Below are 26,964 nucleotides of genomic sequence, written 5' to 3' on the forward strand. Positions count from 1 at the left end.
CTGCTAACATGCTTCTTTTAGTTTCCAGCCTGGAGAATGTGAGCTAAATAAGTCTCTTTTCCTTATAAATTATCCAGGTTCAGGTATTCTGTTATAGCAACACCAAATAGACATGACATCAAGTTAATATCATGGGAATAATCTGCAGTTGGTTACTTATTCAGTAAAACAAATCAACTGACATTTTTTGTAGCCCACTGTGGGGTGTGTGTGTGGTGTGTGTGTGTGTGTGTGTGTGTCTGTGTTGGTGAGGGAGTGGGTACTGAGTGAGGGGAAGAGTGAGCTGAGTGTGAGTATGTGTATGAGAGTGTGTGTGAATGTGTGTATGAGAGTATGTGTGTTGGTGATGGAGTGGGTGCTGAGTGAGGGGAAGAATGAGCTGAGTGTGCATATGAGTGTGTGTGTTGGTGAGGGGGTGGATGCTGAGGGAGGGGAAGGGTGAGGTGAGTGTATGAGTGTGTGTATGAGAGAGTGTGTGTGTCAGTGAGGGGGTGGGTGCTGAGTGAAGGGAAAGGTGAAGTGAGTGTGTGAGTGTGTGTGTTGGTGTGGGAGGTGGGTGCTGAGTGAGAAGGCTGAGGTGAGTGTGACTGTGTGTGTGAGAGTATGTGTGCATTGGTGTGAGGGGTGAGTGCTGAGTGAGGGGAAGGGTGTGTGTGTGTGTGTGTGTGTGTGTTGGTGAGGGGGTGGGTGCTGAGTGAAGGGAAAGGTGAAGTGAGTGAGTGAGTGTGAGTGTGTGTGTTGGTGTGAGGGGTAGGTGCTGAGTGAGGAGAAGGTGTTGGTGAATACAATATTATGAGGTCACTTCAGTGGTCTACACTGTCATGTGTGACTGCTATCAAAGAGATCTCATGGCCAAGCTCGCCTTACATTCTCCAGATGAAAGGGGCTGATGTGTTTACACAGGTCCTCACACCTTTGACCCCCTTCTCTTACTCTACCAAAGCAATATACAGTAAAGTAATCCCTGTACCTTGGGGAAAGCCTCAGCCCTCATTTTCACAAGCCATGCCCTTCATCCTGCATATAGCACACATTCTGACCCCACCTTGTCAGCTGGTAAGACCCTCAAGGAGAGAAAATAATAGGCTGAGGAAACAGGTTATAACTGTCCAACATTGGCTCTATTGGAGCTGAGATAATACTCTGCCCTCACGTGGTTAAGGAAGCATTATTAATGTCAGCAGAAGAACAGGACATGGAAATTACATCTCTACCTGTGCTGGGAAGCGAGGACTAGGAGGGCCCCTCATAAGCTCTTAAAAACTTATTTTCACAGAAGCAAGGAGAGGATGAAGATTGTTGTATTTTTAAGTTTCTTCAAAGTTGCTTTCTCAAGCAAAACTAGAGAATAAGTGTTATTTTATATGCAACTGTCTCCTAAATTTTATTGTTCGACTTAATTGTTGATTCTTAAATCACTAACATATATACATATATGTATATATGTATATATAAATGTAAATATCTTCCTTATACATTATAAATTTTAGTGTTTGACTTTGTTATTGATTCTTAAATTATATACTTATATGTACATTATATATACAAATGTAAATATCTTCATATATATACATATATATATATATAAATATAAATATCTTCCTTTACATTTCAGAAAACTAAATTGACCTTCATCTTGCTACCCCTAAGTGGGTGCCACTCATAACAGTCATAGTTTTAAGTTTATTTGTAAAGACAAATTTTTTCTTACACTTTTGGAAACAGCCACCACTTTTTAATATAGCACAATCCTATATAAACTGATATATGTTACACAATATATATAGCATTAACTTTCTTTAGCATTTCACAAAAGATACTATAGAATTGCCTGGTAATCTTCAAGCTCAATAAATTTGAGAACCACCAGACAAATTGAATGTTGGTTCAAAGAGTCGTTCCTTCAAATCTCTCCACTTGGACCGACCCAGCTTACCCAACAAGGGTGAAATGGGCAGGTTTGCTGCCTATGCTGGTGATATGTATTCACTGACTGCGGTGATTATCAACAAATTTCTGTCTGCAGGTACATGCCTTATCTTCCTTATAGGCTAGACAAGGGGAGAAAGTGACTCTGCTTTAAATTTGTTCCACACACACAGACTGTGTGTGTTTGGTAGTTGGCTGACATATTGATTCTTGAGCTCAGAATTGCTGTGGGTTGATATGTAACTTAAAGCTCTTGGAGAAAGTAAAGCCATAGACCTAGAATGGACTTTCAGAGATACTTTGACTTAGAAGAGAGCTGAAGGTCTCTAGGAGCCAGAAAGTCCACAGCACCGCGTGAGGGAATCGGCAGGACATAAAACTGTGAGTCCTGCACCCCTGTAGGTCATCTCTGCCCTGGCTGTTTCTCCAGCTCTTTGGTAGTTCTACTAAGTCTCTTGGCATGTTTTTTCCTCGTTTAGTCTTTAATTCTGACTTGTGTCATTGCCTTGATATTGACTTTGACCACTAGATTTTTGCAAAGTAATCTTTAGAGCAGTGTCAAAAAGGGCCAGAGACCCCATAGCACTACTCTCATCATTTTCTTTTGTTTTCTCCAGAGCAGGTGCAGCCATGATTGCTGCTCTTAGATAAGATATGAATTGCACTTAGTGAGAGTAACCAGTATGTGCACATTCCTCTTTCTGATTCCTCCAGTAGATCAGAGAAACGAATGCCTTTGCAACTCTGAAAAAGCAAAACTGTACTATGATAAGTTGCCTAATAAATGGAGGTCATCAATGGAATTCTTCAAGAGAAGGGGTCATAATTAAATAGCAGCTCTCAGCATTGTCATAGAAAAGGAAATTGGGGTGTCCTTGATGCAATGGCAGCCTTGACATTCTCCACCAAAATTTGGCTACTGGCCATGACCGTCCCTTCGTTTTTGCCCCCAGGCACAAACAACAGCTGTCAACTTGAAGACCTAGAACTGTTAGAACTCCTTTAAGCTGAGGGTGAAAGAAGTGCAGAAAGCACCTGTAAATTGTTAGGAAAGTACATTTCTAAAAAATAAAGGACACATATAGCTGATTGGAGAGTGTGTCCCTTCATGTCTTGAAGTTTTCTCTTTTCTGTCAATTAATCAAGGTATAGAGTAGCCTAAAAGGAGGAAGCACCTATAATTTTGACAGACCATAAAACAAGCAGTTCACCAAATTGACTGAGGAATGTTCTCAGTTTTCTAGTATAATTTTTTTTTTAATTCTCAAAAATAGTCAAGGTAAAATTTCTTAAAATGAATTTGAAATTTTAAAAATTAATGCCTTGGCTTTTTTTTAACTTTCTCCTTTACAGAAGTAAAAAGCTCGTTTTGGAATGAAAAAAAACTCGGGATCCTTGGAGCATGGAAGGCTTTGCATATTGAGAAGCTCAGGCTTGATTAGGATATCCTGAAACCCTAGGAGCAGGACAAAGCTGTGTATTGCAAGGATCCCTGGGGTGTTTCATTCCAGGGCTGAAAAGGGTCTGAAACATCACTCTTAACTAGTTTCTACTTGGAGAGGTTACTCTTTGTTTTAGAACGTTTTTCATATTGACCTAAACCCTGTCTACTTATTACTTTGTTCCTCACTCCTCATCTAAAAGCCCTGGTGTCCCTTTTAACTGACAGTCTCATGCAGACATGCAGAGGCTGCCTTTTCTTCTCTCCACCTCAACTTTCCTCTTTCTAGGCACACCAGTCTTCACAACTCTTCCATGAAAGCTGTGCGTTAACTTTTCTTCCCTCTCCTGGTCTCTCTGCTTTAGACCCACTACAGTTTGCCTAGAGAAATGTTTTTCCTAGAATAGAATATGATATTCCAAGTGAGATGAATCCATCTCCTATTCTGAAAACAAGATACTCAACAACTAGGCAGTCTAAATAGGGTTGTTTAAAAATGTTAAAATCAGTAGGATCTCACTAATCGTTAGACAACTTTAGAGTTTTCTTTAAGTTCGTAGGATACAACACCAAATAAGTAAAAGTGATAAGTTGCAAATGCACATAGACACATACAGATATATATGTGCACGCAGGGTGGTCCACTTGACAGAGGGTCCTTATAAACGGCATTAGGTCCAGAAGCTTCCAAAATGCCTTGAGTTAAATTTATGAGGTAGACTTTCTTTGGAGGTCTACAAGGCGTAAATAACTATTGATTAGCTTTTCAGAGACAGGTTTTTAGTAAAACCATGAGCAAGGGCATTAGAGAAATGCCCCCAATGGGGTCATTTTGAGCTGACCTGGGACTACATAAAAATGGGAGTATTGAATGCTTAATGTCACATTTTATTGCTTGGTTCAGCTAATTTGTCTTGTGGGAAGCAAATGTTTTTGAAAGCATTCCAGAGTCTTTGTAGTGTTAAAGCTCATTACCTTGAATTTCATATGATCCAAAAAATATACAACCAGCTAAGTGCTCTGAACCTCAGCAAACTTTCATGACTAGACATGGACGCAAAGCTCTGTATACCATGTCATCCAAAAATAAAATGAATTTAGTAATTTGTATTTTTAATGCCAAAGGAAGTATAATCCATTTCAGAAAGATTCCTTTGTTATTATTTTTAATGCTGAAGAATAAGTTAATGAATAGATTTAACACCAATAGAGTATGTCTTCTTTAGAGAAATTACATCATCTTTCTGTTAATACTGAACTCTCAATCATGGTGTTTTCAGTGAGCTTGAAAAAAGACTGTGCACATTTTAGCTAGGTAAAGTACTTTTATATGCCACAATACATTTCTCAATCATCTACAATAGACCCAGCCTTCTGTCAGGTTCTTTCCTATACATAATTAAATTCTTACTCTTAAAGAATTGTTTATTCCATTTTACAGATAAAGAGTGTCACTATTCTCCTAAAGAAAAAATTATGAGGGATAAACAAAAGCCAGAAGAATGTTGTGCCTCCATACAACCCTAAAGACACTAACAGTCTGGTCTAATTCTACCTTGATAGACTATGTTTTTCACTCATATCCTTAAGGTCTTCTAATACTAACTCATTGCATTTGATAGTGGTCATCAGTTGGTGTATTTAAAATTTCACGATTTTGTTCTATCAAATATTCTCTTTTATTGATCCTATATTGAAATGATCCATCTTTCAACCCTCTGAATCATTCTTTTTATACAAAATACTCTTGGCCTTTCCCTGACTTGAGAATGGTCTCTATGTCCTTTTAACTCTTTGTCCACCAATACTGAGAATAGTAAAACATTTTACTACTAATGGGGTGAAAGAAATCAAAATATGAAATAAAAATTTTAAACTGTTCTTTTTGTTCTGTAAATCAACTATGTATTATAACTTTTTACCAAGTGATATAAACTAGCATGCAAATTTTACATAGAATCATCCTTGTAATTTCTAATTCATTATTGACATTTTGACACTGTATTTGTGACCATCATTTTGATACAGTGTCACTAGCTAAATAATGACCCTTTTTGTAATTATAATTTGGTCGAAGATGAGCACATATTTCAAAAATTTTTCATTAGAGGATATGCTATTCTTTAGGTGATTCAGCTCAATAAATAGAGTTTTTCTTACCAACAGTTCTATTGTTTATGGTACCAAATCCTTTATCATCTTCAGCTGAACATATGTACTACATACGTTACCTTTAAGCCCATATTTTTATCTGAGATATTAATATAATAAATATCTCTATTATGATCTATGTCATAAAAAGATTTTTTGGAATCTTTATAAATTTGATTTATAAACTTGATATTTTGCTCGTCTTTGTAGAGATTTGCAAACTTTCTTGATTACGTTGCAGTATACACAGAAATTATTTATATTTTTAACTTTTGTCATCAAACTATGGTCACATATTCATATATTAAGCATTTTAATAGCTATTTCCCTTGGAATATGATATAGTTTTTCAAATATTTTATCATCTTTATTTCTATAATATCTTGCTTTTCTTTCATGGTTATTTTGTCAGTTTCTCTAAATGGTAGCTAAAAGATGATATCCTGTAAAGTTAAGGCAAATATTGAATTTAGAATTCCATTTTTTAAATTGCCATTTTCAAATTGCGCAATTTATCTAATTTCAGAAATTTTGAATGGCTATTTAAGATGCTATTTAATTTCCAAAGGCTTTTGTAGCTCTAGCACTGCAGGCTATTTTTGAGATACAAATATTCTTTTAATAGTCATGATTTTGATTCCATCTGTGTCTATACATCTCTCCTCTCTGATGTTTATTTGATGCATAGTCAATACAACTTACTAATTTGTATTTTATTGTATTATACCTTCCTCCAGGGCAATAACTTAGATATATCAAATCAAGACATCCAGAAATATTTCTCAAACTATGGGCGACTCTTCAGCTTTTCTCCTTAGCCTTAGGAATTCCTATACAGCCTAACTTATTTTGTGTGTGTGACAAGGTTTGGCTCTGTCATCCATGCTGCAGAGCCATGGCACCATTGTAGCTCACTGCAACCTCAAGCTCCTGGGTTCAAATGATCCTCCTACTTCAGCCTCTCAAATAGCAAGGACTAAAGACACCTGTTGCCATGCTTGGCTAATTTTTTTAGTTTACTTTTTTGCAGAGGCAGGAGTTTCTCTACATTTCTCAAGCTGATCTCAAACTCCTGTGCTCAAATGATCCTCCTATTTCAGCCTTCTGAACTGCTGGGATTACAGACATGAGCCACCACACCCTGCCAAGCAAAACCTTTTAATCTTTAATTTCTTCATCAATGAATGAAGGGAAATATATTTTCATATGTTTGTTATAGGAAGTGAAATTTTATGTAAATGCAATTATATGTAAAATCCTGACATGCATTAAGCTTCCCATAAATTACACTGTAATTACTGTCCTGTGTAATGTGCAACTATTGTTTCTATATGTCCAGCATTTTGGCTTCCTTGTTTTGATAGTAGAAAACTTTTCTTTGGGATATGCTCCTGCTACACTGAAACCTCAAGTTTCTACATGCTTCCAAGTCCATTACCCCATTTTCAAGAGACCCTGTGAGCACGGGATTCAGATCCAGATAATAATAATGTCCTACAACTCTGGTGACAGTGATTGCTGTGGGAATAGGAATATGATCCAAGCTATAGCAATCAGTCCTAGTTTCCTCTAGGACTCTCTTAAATAGATCAAGTAGAAAAAATTCTTTTTCTTTCTCAGAGGATCATCATGGATATGATGATTACAGACCTAGGGTAACCATGTCCTCTGCATTATAGGGACACAGGAGAGAATACAGCTGACACCAGGAGACACAGCTGACACTGGGGAGAAGTAGTGAAGAGGCATCCTGGAAGAGGTGGGATTACTGTCCCTGAAGTTTCCAGTTAGTACACCTCTTCCATTAATTTTATGAGGGTCCATCTATTCTTACATGAACGTTTATTGAAGTAAGCTGAGTCCAGCCTTTGTCATTTCTATCCAAGTGCTTTTCTGATAAGTATGTCAGCTTGTGTAATGATGAGCAACACTATAAGAATAAACAGCAGGACAGACCCATTTCAAGTAACCATGGCGGTGTTAGCAAGCTTTTAGACGTGAGAATCTCTCTATAACATGAGGAAAAGCTACAGAGCCAAGGCTTCCAAGAGAAAAGCAGCGTCACCAACAGTGTCTTTAATCCTTTAAAATCTTCATGAATTTTTGCAATATTTTTGTGGTCTCCCACATTGTTTCCCAGTGGTCTTCAAAAATGTTTCTCCATAATTTTAAATCATTCTAAAGAATGTAACTGCTAGCATATGATAGTAAAATTTGAATATTAGAAGAATCCAATTATTCAGTGATTTTTATCCATTGGAACCTTAAAACTCACAATTTGACATCTACTAAAATCCTTAAAAATTTACTTGGTTTACGTTTATTAAATAGTTAAGGCTGGGCACTGTGGCTCAAGCCTGTAATCCCAGAACTTTGGGAGGTTGAGGTGGGTAAATCGTGAGGTCAGGAGTTTGAGACCAGCCTGGCCAATATGGTGAAACCCCATCTCTACTAAAAATACAAAAATTACCTGGGTGTGGTGGCATACACCTACAGTCCCAGCTACTCAGAAGGCTGAGGCAAGAGAATCTCCTTGAACCCAGGAGGCGGAGGTTGCAGTGAGTTGAGATCATGCCACTGCACTCCAGCCTGGGTGACAGAGTGAGACTCCATCTCGAAAAACAAAACATTAAAAAAAAATAAGCAGCTGAAGCATGTTTATCACTCCTTTCTCTCTTTCAAAAGTGTTTCTTTTCTTTCTTTTTTTCCTTTTTTCTCTTTTTTTTATAAATTATATAAGTACTTATCACAAGCATTTATTTTTATTGATTGCATACTATTATTAACTTAAAAAATAAACCAGAAGAAAAACACTTAAAATATAGAAAAATACTAGAAATAACTAAAAATCACATCTCGTGTATGTATATGTGTATGTGTGTGTGTATATATATTTTTTCCTAATACATGCTTATTAACACATGGTTAGTGACAGAGCTGAGCGGATTACCTAACTATCTTGATCCCAGCTGCTCCCCCCACACACCACACTGCCCAAGAATGCTTGCTTTAAGATGGAGCTTTGCTCTGCGGTAAAGCTCATTCTGTGCCTGTGCTTAGTTTCTGGCCATATAGGGGCTTGTCTATCTCTCAAAGTGGAAAGAGGATAGATTTAGTGAAATCATTATGTTTGAGACCCCAGAGTCCAGTAGTGGTTAAAACTTTAGCTGCACAGGCTTGTGGAAGCATCATGCATGGAAGCCCAGGCTGCATGCAGTACAGTAGTTGCTATTCCAGACCCAGGGAGTGATGTAGAGAGTCAAGACTTTTTCCGTATTAAGTTCCTAACTGTGGCCTTTGTTCATTCAACACTTACTTTGAACCTTCTCCATGTGCCAGGCCCAATGCTAACACTGGTTATACAATGCATAGAAATGATTGCTGCCCTCAAGAAGCTCATAGTCTACTGACAAAAGGGTAAGTGCCATGTCAAATTGGAAGTCCCTTCGTGCTATGGAAACAGAGTCAAGTGCACTTCTCAATTCTGGGGCTATAGACACTTTCATGGTCATCTTTGCTAGAGAAATAAGCATAGAGCATCAATTTCTACAAGTGCTGAAAATGGCCACAGCAATTTTACTGCATTTCTATCTAAGTAAAAGACTGAGGTACAGGAGACCTGGGTAGCAGGCTTCTACTGTGTGCCAGTGCCCCCTCTTCCTCTCTTAGCACATGATGTTTATTCTAGGAGAAGCACTTATCACACTGAGTTGCAATTGCCAGGTCACCTATCTACCTCTTCTTGACTACAAACCCATGAGAGCATGGATGTCATATTTGTTCTGCTTATCTCCTGAACAAAACATGGCTCTGCATAAAAAATAAAGATTCTGGGAATGTCTGTAGAATAGTGTCCTCTTGATACTTAGACCAGACCCTGAACTTCAGTGTACTTATCAATAAAATGAGAGGGTTGAATCCTGCAGTGTCTAAGTCTTCCCTGATGTTCAGTACTGATATGCGGTAGTTTAATGAGATATCAGAGGTTAGCATACACACCTGCGCATGTGTGCATGTGTACCCATGTGTGTTTCAGGGCAGGTTCAACTAACTGGCAGGTGCTTATGAAAGTAAAAGTGTGGGGAGAGGAGTACTTCTAATGTTTGCACAGGAAAGTGCCATGGAGCAGAAAGACATGGGAAAAGGGACAATCTTGAACTCCCATAGGAGGGCAATATACCAAGAAAAAAATCAAATCATCATGCGTGAGGTCATTTGTCCAATCCCAGGAATTTTTATCCTTGGAACGACAGATAAGTGATTGTTGCAGTTCTTTTAAGGAGAAAGATCTTAATTTGAGTCTTGTATTTGCCATGTATTTGGGAAACGTTATTAATTCAGTTTTCTTACATACAAAATGGAGATAGTAGTACCTGTTTCATAGAATGGTGAAGAATCAGTGAGAAAATTTAGTAAACCACTCATTACACTGCCTGTCACACAGGTTATTGTTATTTTTTTAACTGTAGAATTTCTTCTAGAGAGTAGTGCTCTAGGCCAAGGTTTCTCTTTGGGAGAAGGACTGCAATATTGTGAGCTTGCCTGAATTTGTCACCTGAACTGGACTCTGAGATACAGAAACCAGGTCTGTTGTATAGCCCACCTCAATGTGGAGAAAGAGCTGGTGTTCTTAGCCCAAACACAGAAGGAAGTCCAGGTCACTCTGTGCTACAGCCTTGCTGGGCATTTGTATTTGACTTCTGTGTTCATGAGAGGGAACTCATCCTCAATACTGTGCAGACGTCTTCCTCCTTCTGAAAGCCACACTTCAATCTCATCTGCCTCCTATATAGCAACCCAGTTGTGTGTTTCTTTTACTTTATGTCCTCTAAATGTTTACTCGATTATAAAACACCTTTCTGAGATTTATGACCTGACAACTTAAGCCAAGACTGACAGAGTCTTACAAGACTGTCTGTGTGTGTATGTGAGTGTTTTATGCAAGTGTAAATGTATGTAAAACTCTCTGATCTGCCTGGGATGGTGCCAGAGCTTTTGCCAGGGGCAGGCCAGAGGCTGATTCTGAAAACGTCTATGAGTGCTGGGTTGGTGGGACGGCAGGGAGGTCCTTGCACACAACTCCCATCTCTATGCTGAGTATCAGTTATGTTTCCCTCTTAAGAAGCAAATTGGGTGGAAAGTTCAATCACTTTCACACTCACAGAAGCACCAGTTCACCAAACACTCATTTAAATAAAATAAATGCGTAAAGACTTGAAGCATATTATCATGTTTAGACTAAACTGTAGCTATTAGAAGCCTATAGGCCAGAAATTTTAAAAAGTTGTTGTTTCTGAAAAATAAGATTGATTTCTGTTTTTTAAAACTTAATGTCACGAACCAGACATCCATAATTATATTATTTGTCTTATACAAATGAAAAAGAATAAATTAAAACTGGACATGTTGCAACGGGACTGTTGACATTATATACAAAGCCTGCTTATTGTCATAAGATACTCTTAACCTTCAAGCCAAAATCTTTCAAAACTATTAGTGTTAAATCTAGCAGCTGTTGTCAGAGTTCTCCTGTTCTCTGTTTTATGCATTGTGCTTTATTTGAAATGTTTGTTATATTTGTGTATATAACTTTCTGTGAGCTGTTCCTTGAAAGCTCCAAGGATTAAACATGAAGGTTGAGGCAGTTCAAAAGGAACAGAGTTAAGAAAATTAAAGAAAACTTGCTAAAATGAATGTTTAAACCATTAAAATATTTAGAAAGCTTTGCCTGGAGCTATTTCCTTCATGTAAAAGCATGATGCATTTCTTTTCTTTCTCATTCTCTCTTTTCAAAAACAAATGATGTTAAGAAAAATATACTTCTGCTCTGAAGGATTTTTTTAGCATTAGAAATTTAATATCTAAATATTTTATGCAAATAGATATGCTTGACTGAGGCAGAAATATCTCAAACATGCCAAGCATTTGGACCAGCGGTTTGTAAATGTATTAGTCAGATGAAGGAGATGCAGAGCTGAAGGAATTGTCTTCTTTGAACTTAGACCAGCCTATGACTTTACTAAGACCTTAGGACTCAACTGTGTGGTAACAGAGAATATAGTTCTTGTGTATTTTCCAAATACAAAAGAGAGGGTAAGCTTTGCAGAACTTGATCTAGATATATCAGGCATTCTGGTTTTATTTATTCAGTATGCTAAAGAAGAGTATTTGGTTGATTTTTTTTCACATAAGAAAATACACAATCTAGCTCTCTCTACCATTCCATGGCATTTAAAGTATTCCTCCTTTTCAGAAAGGCCAGACCTTTGACTTGTACCAGCAACCATCCACCTACCCATTTGGGGAAATAGTGGTGTGGTGGAAAAAGCACTAGCTTCAGGTCAAACCATTCTGTGTTCAAATGACATCTACTAGCTGTGTGATTTAGGAAATTCACTTAACCCCATGAGCCTTGGTTTGCCTGAGCTGGAACAGAAATCTTGAGAGTTGGCCTTTTGTAAGATCACCAACCACCTTTGCCTGGTTCAGAAGGTACCAGACTTTCTTGAAGGACAGTATCCTTAAGTGTCTTAGTAAATTTTTTATGGTACTCATAGACCAAAAACATACTAATACATATTTCCCCTTTGTAAGTAGTTAGTTCTAAAGAGCTTGATAAACACTTATGCCTAAAGAGTTTAGTAGTCATTTGAAAAAGTAATAATATACTGATCATAACAAGGGAAAAAACATTTTTATTCCATTCTTTAAAAACTAAAATTACGTCTGGGAGCAGCGGCTTATGCCTGTAATCATAAGTTGAAGGAGAAGCTAACATCCCCAGATGTTAGCACTGTGGGAGGCCAAGGTGAGTGGATCACCTGAGGTCAGGAGTTCGAGAACAGCTTGGCCAACATGGAAAAACCCTGTCTCTACTAAAAATACAAAAATTAGCTAGGCGTGGTTGCTCATGCCTGCAATCCAGCTACTTGGGAGGTTAAGTCAGGAGAACCACTTGCACCTGCAGGGCAGAGGTTGCAGTGAGCCGATGTCACACTACTCCAGCCTGTGTGAAAGAGCAAAACTTTGTCTCAAAAAGAAAAAAAATATATACAATTACTCATTAATGAGATGTGTACTTGGTGAACCCTGTGAAACCACAAAATTTGGAGTCAGATTGAATGCTGCCACTCGTTTCCTGTTTCATATTAATTTTTATGCAGTGTGTGCTTTTTATCCACAACCACCAAAACCATTTTTGGTGATTTGCAAAAATATAGCATCACTGAAAGGAATGTGATACAATCTAATGTTAAAACTGTGCCCTACCTTGAGTCAGGAGTTCACATGATGCAAGGCAGATGGCAGTGTCCCTTGCTGCGTCACCCTTGAAATTAATTTTTTCAATTAAGAAAATTTAAAAGCCTGTGGCTTCCTTAGAAATATGCTGTGGCATCCTAGGGAACCTGGGCACACAGTTTGGAAACCTGCTGTATTAATCCATTTTCACGCTGCTGATAAAGACATACCTGAGACTTGGCAATTTACAAAGGAAAGAGGTTTAATTGGACTTACAGTTCCACGTGGCTGGGGAAGCCTCACAATCATGGCAGAAGGAAAAGAGGAGCAAGTCACGTCTTACATGGCTGGCAGCAGGCAAAAAGAGATTCTGTGCAGGGAAATTCCTGTTTTTCAAAACCATCAGATCTCATAAGACTTATTCACGATCATGACAACAGCACGGGAAAGACCTGCCCCATGATTCAGTTACCTTCCACTGGGTCCCTCTCACAACATGTAGGAATTCAAGATGAGACTTGGGTAGGGACACAGCTAAACCATATCACCTGTAATCCTAGAGTACCCTTGGAACATTTTTGTGTTGCTTCTGCAAATAAATTGTCTTACTTCTAACCCCAAATTTGTATTCTCAAAGAGGGAGGACTGAGATACCTGTAGAAATATTGAAATAGCAAAGACTAGATCCACTGTGCACTCACAACTATCTAGCCACTTCAGGTACGTTGTATGTGTCACAGATCCTCTGACCAGGCTCCAAAGACAGAGGTCAAAGGGAGCAGGAGTTAAATACAGCCACCCACCAGCCTGACTGACTGTTTGCTTAAGTAATAGCCAACTGGTTTTTTTTAATAGAAGGACCAGCCATTCTACCTCCGTCTTTAGAATTTGAATAATATCTACTGCCCAATAGTTTGTAGAGACATAGAGTGCCACTCACAAAGTCACAATCAAATTTCTCCTGCTCAGAACCTTGCATTATATTTAACTGGCTATGTCTAAGTTTCCTGTTTCTAAACTTTCCTGGGCACATAGTCAAGACTGTACTTTCCCATGCAGCAGTCTACCCTGCCCTTCACAGACCCACCCCTTACATTGTGGCTCCAGTAATATTTCAATTAGCAACTTTCAGAGGTGCCAAAGACGAAAGCTCTAGGCTTTAGTCTGTTTATTCTTACATAAATGAATATATGTTTTTGTGCTTCAATTTAGAAACTACCAGAAGCCTGGAACTGTGCTATATTCTGTGGGTGTTAAAGGGAAACACTCTGAAATACTCTTGTTTTCTTAGAGGAAAAATATTTTACAGTTTCTGTTTTGCTGCTTATTGGGCTACAGCCTTACTTTCCTTGACAAATGCCAATCTCATGCTTTATCTTAAGGATCTCATAGAGTGAGAGAGAGAGAGAGAAGAGGTAAAGAGGAGGCTTTCTGGGGATGTTAGCTTCTCCTTCAACTCTGACCTGGGAACCACACCAATGAATGATGGAAGATGGAGGACAAGACCCACACTCATCTCTGTCTGTTTATGTAGATCCCCTGAGGATTTGCCAAGAAGAAAAAAGGCTCCTGGCTTCTCACAGCTTTGACTTGGCCTCTTATTAGGAACACCAGTCCATAACTCCTTCTCTTGCTGGCGAATATCTGGAAAGACCTTCCTCCACTCCAAATATGCCAGAATAATTCTCCCCCAGCCTTCAAGTTAAACGTGTCTGTTTCATACTTATTTAAAGAATGCATCTTAAATTTATGTTACTTACTAAAAGTATCATAAATTATGAAATTTTCAAGAAGAAAACATTACCCATAACCTTGACTAGATAGAATATTTCCTTTCATACTTTCTTTTAAAGTAAATTAGAAAAAAATACGTTGGACTCTCTGTATATGACTGTCTCCCCTGCCATTTACATCCTGGCGCTTCTAGGGATTACAGGTTCAATGGTGACAAGATCCAACTCTAACTTTACTCACTCCCCCTTCTGTCCGCTGAGCCATCTCCACTCATATATATACGAAGTTCCTGCCTGACTGTGTGGGGAGAGTTGCACTCTCCAAATCGTTTCAGAAAGGGAAAGCCTAAATAAGGTGTAGAGAAGAGTAGAAAAAGTCTGGTGTAGTCAAAAAGCAGGAGGCATCACAGTAGAGGGGAAGCATTTATGCTTCGTGGATCTTTTATTCCCGAACCAACTTGGAAATGCAGGTGAAGGAACAAAAGATCATTTGCACTGTTCATGGCAGTATGCTCCCTATGGTTTCAGAAGCCTAGCAAGAATAGATCCCAGATTCTCTTTCTCAATACATTTTTGTAGCCTTGCAATAAACAAAAATTCTTTCTAGATTTTGGCAGTAGGAAGAGCATCACACAGATCTAGCTTTTGAAGCTGAAGTGGGAGTGAAAGTGATTGGGGACAGAACATCAGATTCATAGCTGCAGGTCAATACCAATTAAATGAGATTCAAAGACCATTAATTTTATATAATTCTTTAGTAAGAGTTAAGCTATTTAAAACTAGATGACAGGATGTATTGTAAGCAATTTAATTCATAGAAGTATAAGGATCTGAACATTGTTACAGATGGCACCTAAAGCCTATGGATGGGAGAAGATAAGAGTGTGTGGCCTACTAGAAGGATTCAGGCCACCCTCAACCCTTCATCACTCATTTGGCAGCATTCCTACACCGCTATTGATAATAATGAAACAAATGTGAATTCCTTGTGATTTGTATATGCGATGTGATTTATGTATTTCTTTTTTTTTTTTTTCGTTTTCTTTTTAGACAGAGTCTCGGTCTGTCACCAAGCTGGAGTGCAGTGGTACGATCTCTGCTCACTGCAACCTCTGCCTCCCAGGTTCAAGAGATTCCCTTGCCTCAGCCTCCCAAGTAGTTGGGACTACAGGTGCGCACTACCATGGCCAGCTAATTTTTGTATTTTAGTAGAAATGGGGTTTCACCATGTTGGCCAGGATGGTCTTGATCTCCTGACCCCATGGTCTGCCCATCTCAGCCTCCCAAAGTGCTGGAATTACAAGCGTGAGCCACTGCATCCAGCCTATTTATGTACTTCAACATTTCTCCATCCATCTCACCTTGCTATTCTCTGTACAAGTAGTTAGGATGTCCTCCTTTTACAGATGAAATTTTATTATGAAAGCACTGATGAGACTAAGTAGATACTAATGTAATCATTTATTGATTCATTGACTCTAGATCATTAATCCATATACTTATTCCTTTAGTTTTTGGTAAACACTGTTTCAGAACCTGTGCTAGGTTTTGAAGATGAATGTAAAAAGTGAAGATGAATGTAAGAATGCCAGTATATATTTCACAATTGTTTCTTGGGAGGTAAGGGGTGAGGCTGATTTGCAGTATTTACCAATTTCTGTACTATAAATAATTTCACTATGGATGATTTTGGACTACTTATATGCCATCAATGAACTTAGCAGTGGGATAGATGCATGCAATTGGCTCTTGCGTGTAGTATAACTGGCCCTAGTACACCACTGGACAACAAGGTATAGAAAAGAGCCCCTGTGTTTGAGTTGTGCATGGTGTTAAGCCAAGGACAGAATTGTAAATAAGTATTTACAATGTATAATTAGATAAATGCTGTAATAAATGTGGAAGAGACCACATTTATCCAGAGACCTGTGGAAGTAAAAATTTTTCTGTAACAGTTATCACGTAGGCTTCACAGAGTAGGTGATATCTGAACTGAACCTTGAAAAATAAGTATTATTCAGTCAATCAATGTGAGGCAAAGGCTTCTTAAGCTGGAGAAAGGCATGGGAAAGGACACAAACGAGTCCATGAGCATGGTATGTCAAGAGAGCTGTAAGCGTGTTATGTCAAGGGAACTGTGAATAGTTTGTTAAGACATAACATGAGTGTGTCCTGAGGATGTGTCAGCAAAAGAGACATAAGATCATAAAGAAATTTTAAATTGTGTAAAAAAGTCTAGACTTGCTTTACTATAAGGGAACATAAAAAGTTCATTTTTTAAAAACAATCACATTACTTGTAATAATTAGTCAGAAAGATGGCACAGGAACCCAACTGAGAACAAGAAAGGCTAGGACTAAAGAGGAAAGAAGGATTTGGCAAAGTGTAGAGTCAACTAGATGGACTGATCTAATAGAGACTTGAACCTAGTCCTCTACCTTCTCCATATCCCACTGATTTCTTATCTGTCTCACTGTACTGTACTCCACATAAGGTGGTAATTTCTGGGGTGACTCTGGCTAGCAAGTCAACCCTTCCGGTCCCCAGTTTCCCCCAGGTTGTGGACTGCGGAGGCAGTCTCCCCTTTCAGCAGGCCCTATCTCTATTACTGACTGCTGCAAAATTGGTTTACTCTCTGCTTTGAAAGGCCATGCAGGCCCAGGGCCACAATGCAGAGAACATGTGGTTGCTATTTCATTTATGCTTTATCATTTTTCATTCTGACATTAAAGCTCCTCTGCAGCAGGGTGAGAGCGCTGTGCATTGTAAGGCGTAATGTGAAACGAGGGCTCCTGCTTCGTGCCAGAGGAAACGTGATTCAGAAACAATTTGAGGGCAACTGCAAGGTGATGTGGCCCAGAGAACCAGAAGCTATTGAAACTTTAAACATCATTTCTGGACAGTATAATACGTTCTGCAGGGCAGCTTGGAAAAACAGGAAAACCCTCCTTGGCCAATCCTTGGAGAATTAGAAATCTTTAAATATCATATGGAGCAAATATTTCTTAAAGAGCCCCTGGCCCTTATAGTCAAACACCCAAATGTTGAGCTGGAGGAACCTTCATTCTATGGCCCCATGAGAAAGCTGGGGCCATGGAAGGGGATGAGCCTCACATCAAGTGTTTCATACCCTCATAACCAACATGGATCATCTGACTTTTCCCACCCTACATCAGATCTTCTATTCAGTAATTAGTTTATGCCAATCTGTCCTTCTAACCTAGAACCATTGAAAGATCTTTTGAAAACAGAAAGGCAGCTGCCTTATTTATCCTTGCACAGCGAATTCAGTTTTGTGTTTGCCTGTATCTGTCACACTCACACTAGGTGATGTATTAGTTGATGGTGTCTAAGCATGGTGACAAGAACAGAGTCAATATTCAATAAATGTTGCTGGAAGAGTTGAACAAAAGGGACAAAAAGAACAGCAGAGGAGGAAGAGAGTTTGAGAAAACCATGAGGGAATGATGATTCTCAGCTTGGGGTCATTACATAAGGAAAAGAGGAGCTATTATGCATTCTGTAAACAGATGTGGTTAGAAATAAACATAAGAGCAATTTGTATTATTCAATGGTACTTTGAAAATCTCAGATCCTGTCATCAGTTTATCACTGAAAAATTACATTTTAGCCGTGTGCCATTAATAATTCATAGCAAATACAGATGGTGTTGAAAATTCAGTCTTCAAATACTAATGTCTGTAACAAAATGTAATTGTTCCTGTTTTGTGGGGCTCAGAACACTGCTCCCTTCTTTTCTCTGCTTTTCAACCATAATAACCAATCCTTCTGACCTTGGTGAGGAGGTGGGAGTACAAGATGACTCACTGTGATATGTGAAATAAATTTTTATAAAGAATGTCTCATCTCAGATTGCTTAAAAATAACAGTTTCAGATTTACACAGAATTTGTACAGATACAAGTACAAATTGTATCCCACAGAGACATACCCATTTCCCCAATTATTAACATTTTGCATTAGTATGGTACATTGATTAAAATGGATGAACAATATTGAAACATTATTATTAGCTAATGTCCATACTATATTCAGATTTTCTTAGCTTTTGCCTAATATGAAATCCCATCCAGGATATCACATTCCATTCGTTGGTCCAGTCTCCTTAGGCTCCTCTTGGCTGTGACAGTTCTCTCTCATCATTCCAACAGAAGCAAATAAAAAACATGTTTGCTGTGCTTAAAAATAGTAAGTGAGCTTTCCTGCCCAACATGGACCTCTGCATATAAACACATTTTTTACAAGTATAAAGTTGTAAATACGTTTACCCTGTTACAGGCAAGCATATGGTTCCTTCACTCAGAGATAAGCACCTGCTGAACCCCAAAATGATAAACATTTTAGAAAGTACAAAAAATTATGAATGTGCTGCTAAGGAGTAGTAAACAATGCATGTAGGCAATGCTGTACTAGTTCATGTACCTTTGGTTGTGGCCAGTCTAAAGATGAGGTTTGTGACTGCCAATCAGTGGAATATAAGGCACTCCAAGAGTTCCCAGGATCCTAATTAGTATATATGCCCCATCTCTGCCAGGCTAAGGAGAGCAGTGACCCCCTGCATTGCTCCAGAGCTGCTTGTGGCTTTGCACACACTGAATGTGATGGGAAACACTGCTGCAGCACAGAAGGAGGCCAGCCCAATGAGGGTCCAGCCAATTCCTGAGCAAATGGCATATGGCTTCCTCCCTCATCCTTTCTTGCTTGCTCACAGTGGCTGCCTAGCTTGTTGAAGGAAATACTTAAGTGAAAGTTGTTTAAGCTAACTGGAGTTGTTGTGCAGTTTCTTTTAGTGTTGTCTGCTCTTCAGTATCCTATACTTAATTTCTGGTTTTACCATTAAAGGGTAGCTCCTTGGAATAAAACACTCATTCTAATCCCATTGGAATATTTCTTAGGGACTTTTTCTACAAAGGAACCAGAACTAGCAAGGAAGTCCCTTGTCATGAACTGCCTTCAAACTATGAAGATATAAGCCTAGAAACACCAGAATGGACAAATGAGATTTGTAACAGAAGTGAATGGAGTTGACACACAGAGAAAAACAGACAAGAGAAGTAGAAATAAATAGTACTGGTATCAGCATCCAATATTCAGCGTACCTGGATCCCATTGCTCCTGAGGCAAGCCCAGGCATTGCTGTTTCTGAAATTGTGTCCTGTTTCCCAGTGTTGTTGCTTTTTTAAAACTTTCTGTTAGATTTCTTTTACCTGACTGATATGTGTAGTAAAAATACAAAGTACTTAGGTGTTTAGTTTTACATTATTCTTTCTAATTACACTCATGGTATCATTTTCCATTTTAATGTTTACCACAATTTATAATGGTGTATTTGTTAAATAGCATTTTCCTGTTAGGCAGTGTATAACATGAAAGTGGGGACCACGGCTGTATGGCTCGCTGCTAAATACACAACACTTGGCATGATGCTTTGAACAGAGTAGATTTAGTAAATGCTGCTGGATGAGTAAATGAGTGAATGCATGGACTATACTAATACCTCAGTTAAGTATCAAAAGCAATAATGGACTCTCAAGAACCTCTATCAGAAACTAAATCAAAGAAGTATGTGGAAGTTGTTCTTAATACCCAAAAATTTAGGTGGCTGGTGATTACAAATAAGTAATTCAATTCCAACATTTCCACCTTATTTCATTTGGTCATTGTGTCAAATACTCTGTATGGTTATTAAGTTGTTGATGTCTCCATTGTATCTTAGGCCTTGTGTTTGAAAATCAAATCTCTTTGACTTGGATCTGGCCATTATAACCTTAATATGAGAATGCCTATGATAAATTAAATAAGCAGGAATTAAATAATTGGCCTGAGATGTTTTCCTATTTTAAGTTCTTAGATAAGAAACTGCAACCAGCCTGGCCAATATGGTAAAACCCGTCTGTACTAAAAACACAACAATTTGCCATGTGTGGTGGTGGGAGCCTGTAATCACAGGTACTTGGGAGGTTGGGGCAGGAGAAACACTTGCACCCGGGAGGTGGAGATTGCAGCGAGCAACAACTCACTGAGATCGTGCCACTGCACTCCAGCCTGGGCAACAGAGTGAAACTTGGTCTCAAAAAAGGAAAAAAAAGGATGGCATGGTGGCTCACATCTGTAATCCCAGAACTTTGGGAGGCCTAGGTGGGTGGATCACAAGGTCAGGAGTTCAAGACCTGCCTGACCAACATGGTGAAACCCCGTCTCTACTAAAAATACGAAAATTAGCAGGGCATGGTGGCACATGCCTATAATCCCAGGAGACTGAGGCAGGAGAATTGCTTGAACCCGGGCAGCAGAAGTTGTAGTGAGCCAAGATCGCACTATTACACTCCAGCCTGGGTGACAGAGTGAGAGCGAGATTCCATCTAAAAAAAAAAAAAATGAAAAAGAAACTGCAGCCTAAGAGTCTATGTTTTGTAACAGCTAGATCTCAACCAATCATAGGAACTTCAGCCAATCACATGATACCAACTCATCAGATCATGTCCAAATGAGGCAAATGCCTAGCTGTAATCAATCAAGCTATTTCTGTACTTTACTTCCATTGTTGTGTGTAAATACTCAGGGCCCATATTGTAGAGCAGAGCTCTCTGAACATCTGGTTCTGAGTGCTGCCTAATTCATGAATCATTCTTTGCTCAAAGTTAACACCTCAATTTGGATATAAGGTGTGAATGATAGGATTCTTTTTATCTCACAGGGTACTTGGGTAGCCAAATGAAAAATCAGATTATCCCCACAATAGTGCTTTATACCAATGCATTATAAAAAGTGTGAGAGAATATGACTTTTATGTGAAAACTACCACTACCTCTAAGAGCTAAACCAGTAAAATTAAATCAGAGTGGATGGGATATTTCTGCAGAAGTCCCTTTAGGAGACTTTTTAGGAGACAGAGTATCTTCTGAACCATAGCGGTAGGTGTAGAAATATCCTAAATCAAAGGATATAGTCTAGGGCATAGAAAGAAAAACTAGGCATAAATGTTGCACCAACATCATGGAAGAAAATTTGTCTATTAGTTTTCATTAAACAAAATACTAAAAACAACAATATAAATGTATTTTCTCACAGTTCTGCAGCTGGAAGTCTAAGATCATGTTATCGGCAATGTTGATTCACTCCAAGAGCTGTGAAAGAGACTATGTTTTATGACTCTTTCCTGGCTTCTGGTGATTTTCTGCCAATTTTTGACATCTTTACTTATAGATGCATCACCTCAATCTCTGCCTTCATCTTCAAATGCCATTTTCCCTGTATATGTACCATACTAAATTAGGGCTCGCCCCAACGATCACATCTTAATTTGATTGTCAGCAAAATCCCTATTTCTCAATAGGGTCACCTTTTGAGGTACTAGATCTAGGACTTCAATACAGGGATTTGGGGGACACAGTTTCACCCATAAAATATGCACCACAGAAGAAAGATGCTTCACTTCCAGATTTTTAAAGGAAAAACAGAAAATTGACATACTTGTGACTCCCTCATGGTTCAGGAGAAAGGGATACTCAAATGGACGGGGCTTAGCATTGATAAGTCTAATTCTGTAGCAGAGATAGAGTCTTCTTTTCCTGTACTCAGCTCTGGCTATGTGATTACGAAGCAAAATTCTAGAAATAATTTTAGTCTTTCCAACCTGGCAGAGGATGTGCTCACCTGATGGCATAAGCATGCTTACACACATTAAGACATTTTAATTATTAGTGTAAATCAGTGAGTTTAGTATATCTAGGTGCTCCTGTTGAATCCATTTTCTGCACATGTCACATGCTACATGCAACCCTGATGAAATCTTGCCTTACTTAACACTAATTATAATGTGGTGCAACTTTTTATACTAGTTAAATATTATTCACTGATGTTTGATTATCATTGTTCATATTATCATTCCTAGTGCACTCTCTCTCTCTCTCTCTCTATATATATATATATATATATATATAAGCATATTTTGTATCTATATATCCAGAGACTATGCAAATACTCAGTACATAATAAGGGCTGGGGATTTTTTTCTAATAATAATAAATGTGATATAAAACATGATTCATTTAAGTTACTATTAACATAACTTTTATTAAATCTGAAAATATATCTAAATGTACTACTTTGCTTATATCTGATGCTTTTAAGTTACCTCCAGTCATTGACTTGGCTTTTAGTTTCCTTGATATATATTCCTTCTTAGATTTTCAAAAAGCTCCCAAGGGTGCTCCCAATGTAGCCTGTTATTACTTTAGTTAGATGCCCTGAGAAGGAGCCTAGAGAAAGTCGCCACATTTTATGTTCCCATAGCGCTCTGACCTTCCCCTTTATGATGACTCATCACATTTCTAAATTATTTTAACAGATTCATTGAGGTGTAATTGACATAAACAACCTAGAAGTAAGTAGTATGATTTTATACATTATAACCTAGACATAAATAATCGAATACATTGTAACATATGTATATACTTATCACCACTATCAAGATAATGAGAATATTCACCCACAAACGTGTCTCTGTACTCCTTTTTCATCCTTCTCTACATCCCCTCCCCACTCTTGCTCATGTCTCCAAGCAAACCCCAATATACTTTCTGATATTGTTAGCTTGCATTTTTCCAAAGTGTTATATATATGAAATAATACAGTATGTAGTCTTTTTGGCCTGGCCTGTCATTTTTCATTCCACATGATTATTTTGAGGTTTATCCATGCTGTTGAGCATATCAATAGTTCATTCCTTTATATGTGAATAGTATTTCATGGTATGGATATGCCACAATTTGTTTATTCATTTATTTGTTGATGGATATTTGGGTTGTTGTCTACTTTTGATTATTATAAAGTTTCTGTGAACATTTGTGTTTAAGTATTCTATAGATATGTACTTTTCTCTTCGGTAAATACATAAGACTATAATAATCATATAGCAGCTGCATCTTTAAGAAACTGCCAAACTATTTTGCAACATGGCTGTTCTGTTACATTTTCACCAGAATGTTTCTCCACACCCTTTTCAACATTTCAGCATCTCAGATTATCAGTCTTTTTGATGTTAGCCATTGTAGTAGGTATGTCATTTTCATTTTAACTTGCCTTTCTTTAATGATTAATAATGTTGAACATCTTTTCATGGGCTTATTTTTATTTGTACATCTTCATCAATAATACCTGTTCAGTTTTTTTTATTGAGTTGCTTGTTCCCTTATAATTGAATTTTGAATATTTTTATGAACTTGGAATCAAGTTCTTTATCAGATATTTGTTCTTTATCAAATATTTTCTCCCAATTTATGGTTTTCTTTACTTTTAAACTATGTCTCAAAAGAGAAGTTTTTAATTTTGATGACACCCAAGTTATCAACGTTTGAAATAACTTAAATGTACTTGAAACCGCAAAAGTTTTGTCCTGTGTTTTAATCTGAAAGTTATGATTTTGGTTTATAAATTAAGGTATGATATCAATTTTGAGTTAATTTTTATAATTGGCAAAATGTATGAATTGAAACTTTTTTGTTTAGTTTTCTGAGTTGTTAAAAAATATATATATAGTCTTTTCCCACTGAATTACCTTTGAACCTTTGTGGAAAAATAAGTTACACATATATGTTTGAACCTATTTCTGGACCTCCCTTTAATTCTGTGATTCCATTTGTCTGTATTTAGATAAATATTACACTGTCCCAATTGATGTGGCTTTATAATAAGGTTTGGAATCAGATAATGTAAATCCTCCAACATTTTTATCTTTTAAAAAGTTGTTTTGGCTCTTCTACATAGGTCCTTTGCATTTCTGTTTGAATTTTAGAATCAGCCTGTCCAATTATATTAAAACAAACAAAAACCATATGTTTAATTGAAATTTAGGTCAATTTGAGAAAGATTAACATTTTAACAGTATTCAGTATTCAGATTATGAACACAGTGTATCTCTGCGTTTATTAGGATCTTTTAAAATTCCTCTAGGCAATGATTGGACGTTTTCAGCATATAGATTTTGAATGCTACTTGTCAGATTTATCCCTTAGTATTTCATATTTTGGTAATGTTGTTAAATTTTTAATTTTTAATTGTTCAGTGCCTGTATATAGAAATACAATGAGTTTTTGTGTATTGATCTCATAGCTCAATTTAGTATATTTAATTGAATCCCCTACATAGACTGTCAGTGTCACCTAGGACTAGACAGATTTACTTCTTTTTCAACCTAGATGCTTTTATTTTCTTGCCTAACTTCACTGGGGAGAATCTTTAGCACAGTGTAAAAGAAAAGTGATGTCCATTCTAAGTAACACTGAGGGTTAGTTCAGAGATCTCATCAACTTAGCTTCCACAAAGCCTCTTGGTTCCTGTTTTCTAGGTGTCTCTCATCATCTCTGTAAGGCAAAGCGCTTTGCTGAGAAAACACTGTTCCTGCCTTCCCCTCAAGGCAATGTCCAACTTAAACAAATTGCCCCATGCTTGATACACACTTGCCATTCACGTCCTCAAGCTTCTGAAGGCTTGTCAGCAAATGCATGAATGGAGGTCATGTTTACACTTACACTGTCAACAGTCAGCAATTGTTGGGACTGAATTATTCTCATGGCTAGTTATTAAATCATTAAATGTTAAACATTTATTCATCCTAACAGTGCTCAGGACAATCTAGTTTTGTTTCTTTAAATGATGAATAAAATGTTTTCATATTTCAGGGTCTGAATGAACCTAACAAATTATCACCCTTCTAAAAGGAACTTATAACAGAGCCATGATTTATACCTTTAAAGATGTCAAATTTCTTTGCTAACAATAAATACTTACTGACTTCATATTAGCTCCCATGTCCATCAACAAGGAAACAGAGAGGTGAAACAAAACTCACTATGTCTCATGGTAAGGGGTATATGAGCTAAATTGCTTTCAGCTGCAAGTTTCAGAAAATTCCACCTCTAATTACCTTAAATAATAAAGAAATGTACTTTTTCATGAAAAGAAATACAGAATAATAACAGTGAGTACCATTATCCTACTCATTATGGAGCTTTTCTTAACTGGATCTCCAGAGAATTTACCCTAATGCCTTAAGGCATCTATTGCATGCAATTAACTTCTATGCATCTGTAGTAGTACTATTTACTATCACTCTTACTATATTCTAAGAAAATATCCATATCTTTGTTTTGTGATTCCAAAGCAGAGCCCAGTTGAAGAAGGCTGTGTAGTTTGGCTTTCTCCCCGTTTCATCCTCAAAATGACTTTCTTTAATGTTTATAAGACATGCCAGAGAGTTCTGGCATCACATTCAAAAAAGACAACGTTCAGGGATGAGGGAGGGAGGAGAGAAGGCCTTTTTCATTTAACTATTTATTAGAAGTGAGGGAGCAAGTAGCCCCATCACACTTTCCCCTACATCTTATTATATTGTCCCAATGAAAGAAATAACTGTGGTAGAAACAGAAAGAAAACTCACATTAGAAACAGAGCCTGAAGATGTGACTGAATCGCCACAATCTCATGATAAAACATTTTTTATATTGTATTTTTTATTATACTTTGAGTAGTTTCTTATGGATGAGCAAAGAAAGTGGTTTCTTGAGATGGAATCTACTCCTGGTGAAGATGCTGTGAACATTGTTGAAATGACAACAAAGAATTAAGAACATTACAGAAACTTGATTGATAAAGCAGTGGCAGAATGTGTGAGAATTGACTTCCATTTTGAAAAAAAAATGCAACCAAACAGCATCACATGCTGCAGAGAAATTTTTGTGAGAGGAAGAGTCAATCAATGTAGCAAACCTCAATCTCTGGTACCATTGCCTTATAAAATACATTTTTTAAATTATAAGACCTCAAAGTCAAAATTACTCCTTGATTCCTGAGTTGCAGAACAGATGTTGTGTTAGCAGGCATGAAAACAATCTTCATCTCCTTGTGCCTCTCCATCAGAGCTCTTGAGTGATCAGGTGTATGGTCAGTGAGCAGTGATATTTTGAAAGAATTTTATTTTTCTGAGTGGTAATCTCCACAAATGGGCTTAACATATTCAGCAAATCATGCTGCCACCCAGGCTTCATTGTTCCATTTATATAGCACAGGCAGAGTGGATTTAGCATCATTGTTAAGGGTCCTAGAACTTTTGGAATGGTAAATGAACATTAGCTTCAATTTAAAGTCACCAGCTACATTAGCCCTTAACAAGAGAGTCAACCTATTCTTTGAAGCATCTAAAGCAAGCATTGACTTCTTCTCTCTAGCTCTTAAAATTCCAATATAAGGATGTTGCATATACGCTGAAAAATCTGTTGTTTAGCCACCTTCATCAATAATCTTAGCTAGCTCTTCTGGATAACTTGCTGTGGCCTCATATCAGCATTTGCTGCTTCACCTTGCACTTTTTTGTTGAAGATGGATTCTTTCCTTAAACCTCATGAACCAACCTCAGCTGGCTTCCAAGTTTTCTTTTTTTTTTTTTTTTTTT

This window comes from Cebus imitator, unplaced genomic scaffold (assembly GCF_001604975.1).
Source record: "Cebus imitator isolate Cc_AM_T3 unplaced genomic scaffold, Cebus_imitator-1.0 Scaffold1, whole genome shotgun sequence".
NCBI classification, from domain to species: Eukaryota; Metazoa; Chordata; class Mammalia; order Primates; family Cebidae; genus Cebus; species Cebus imitator.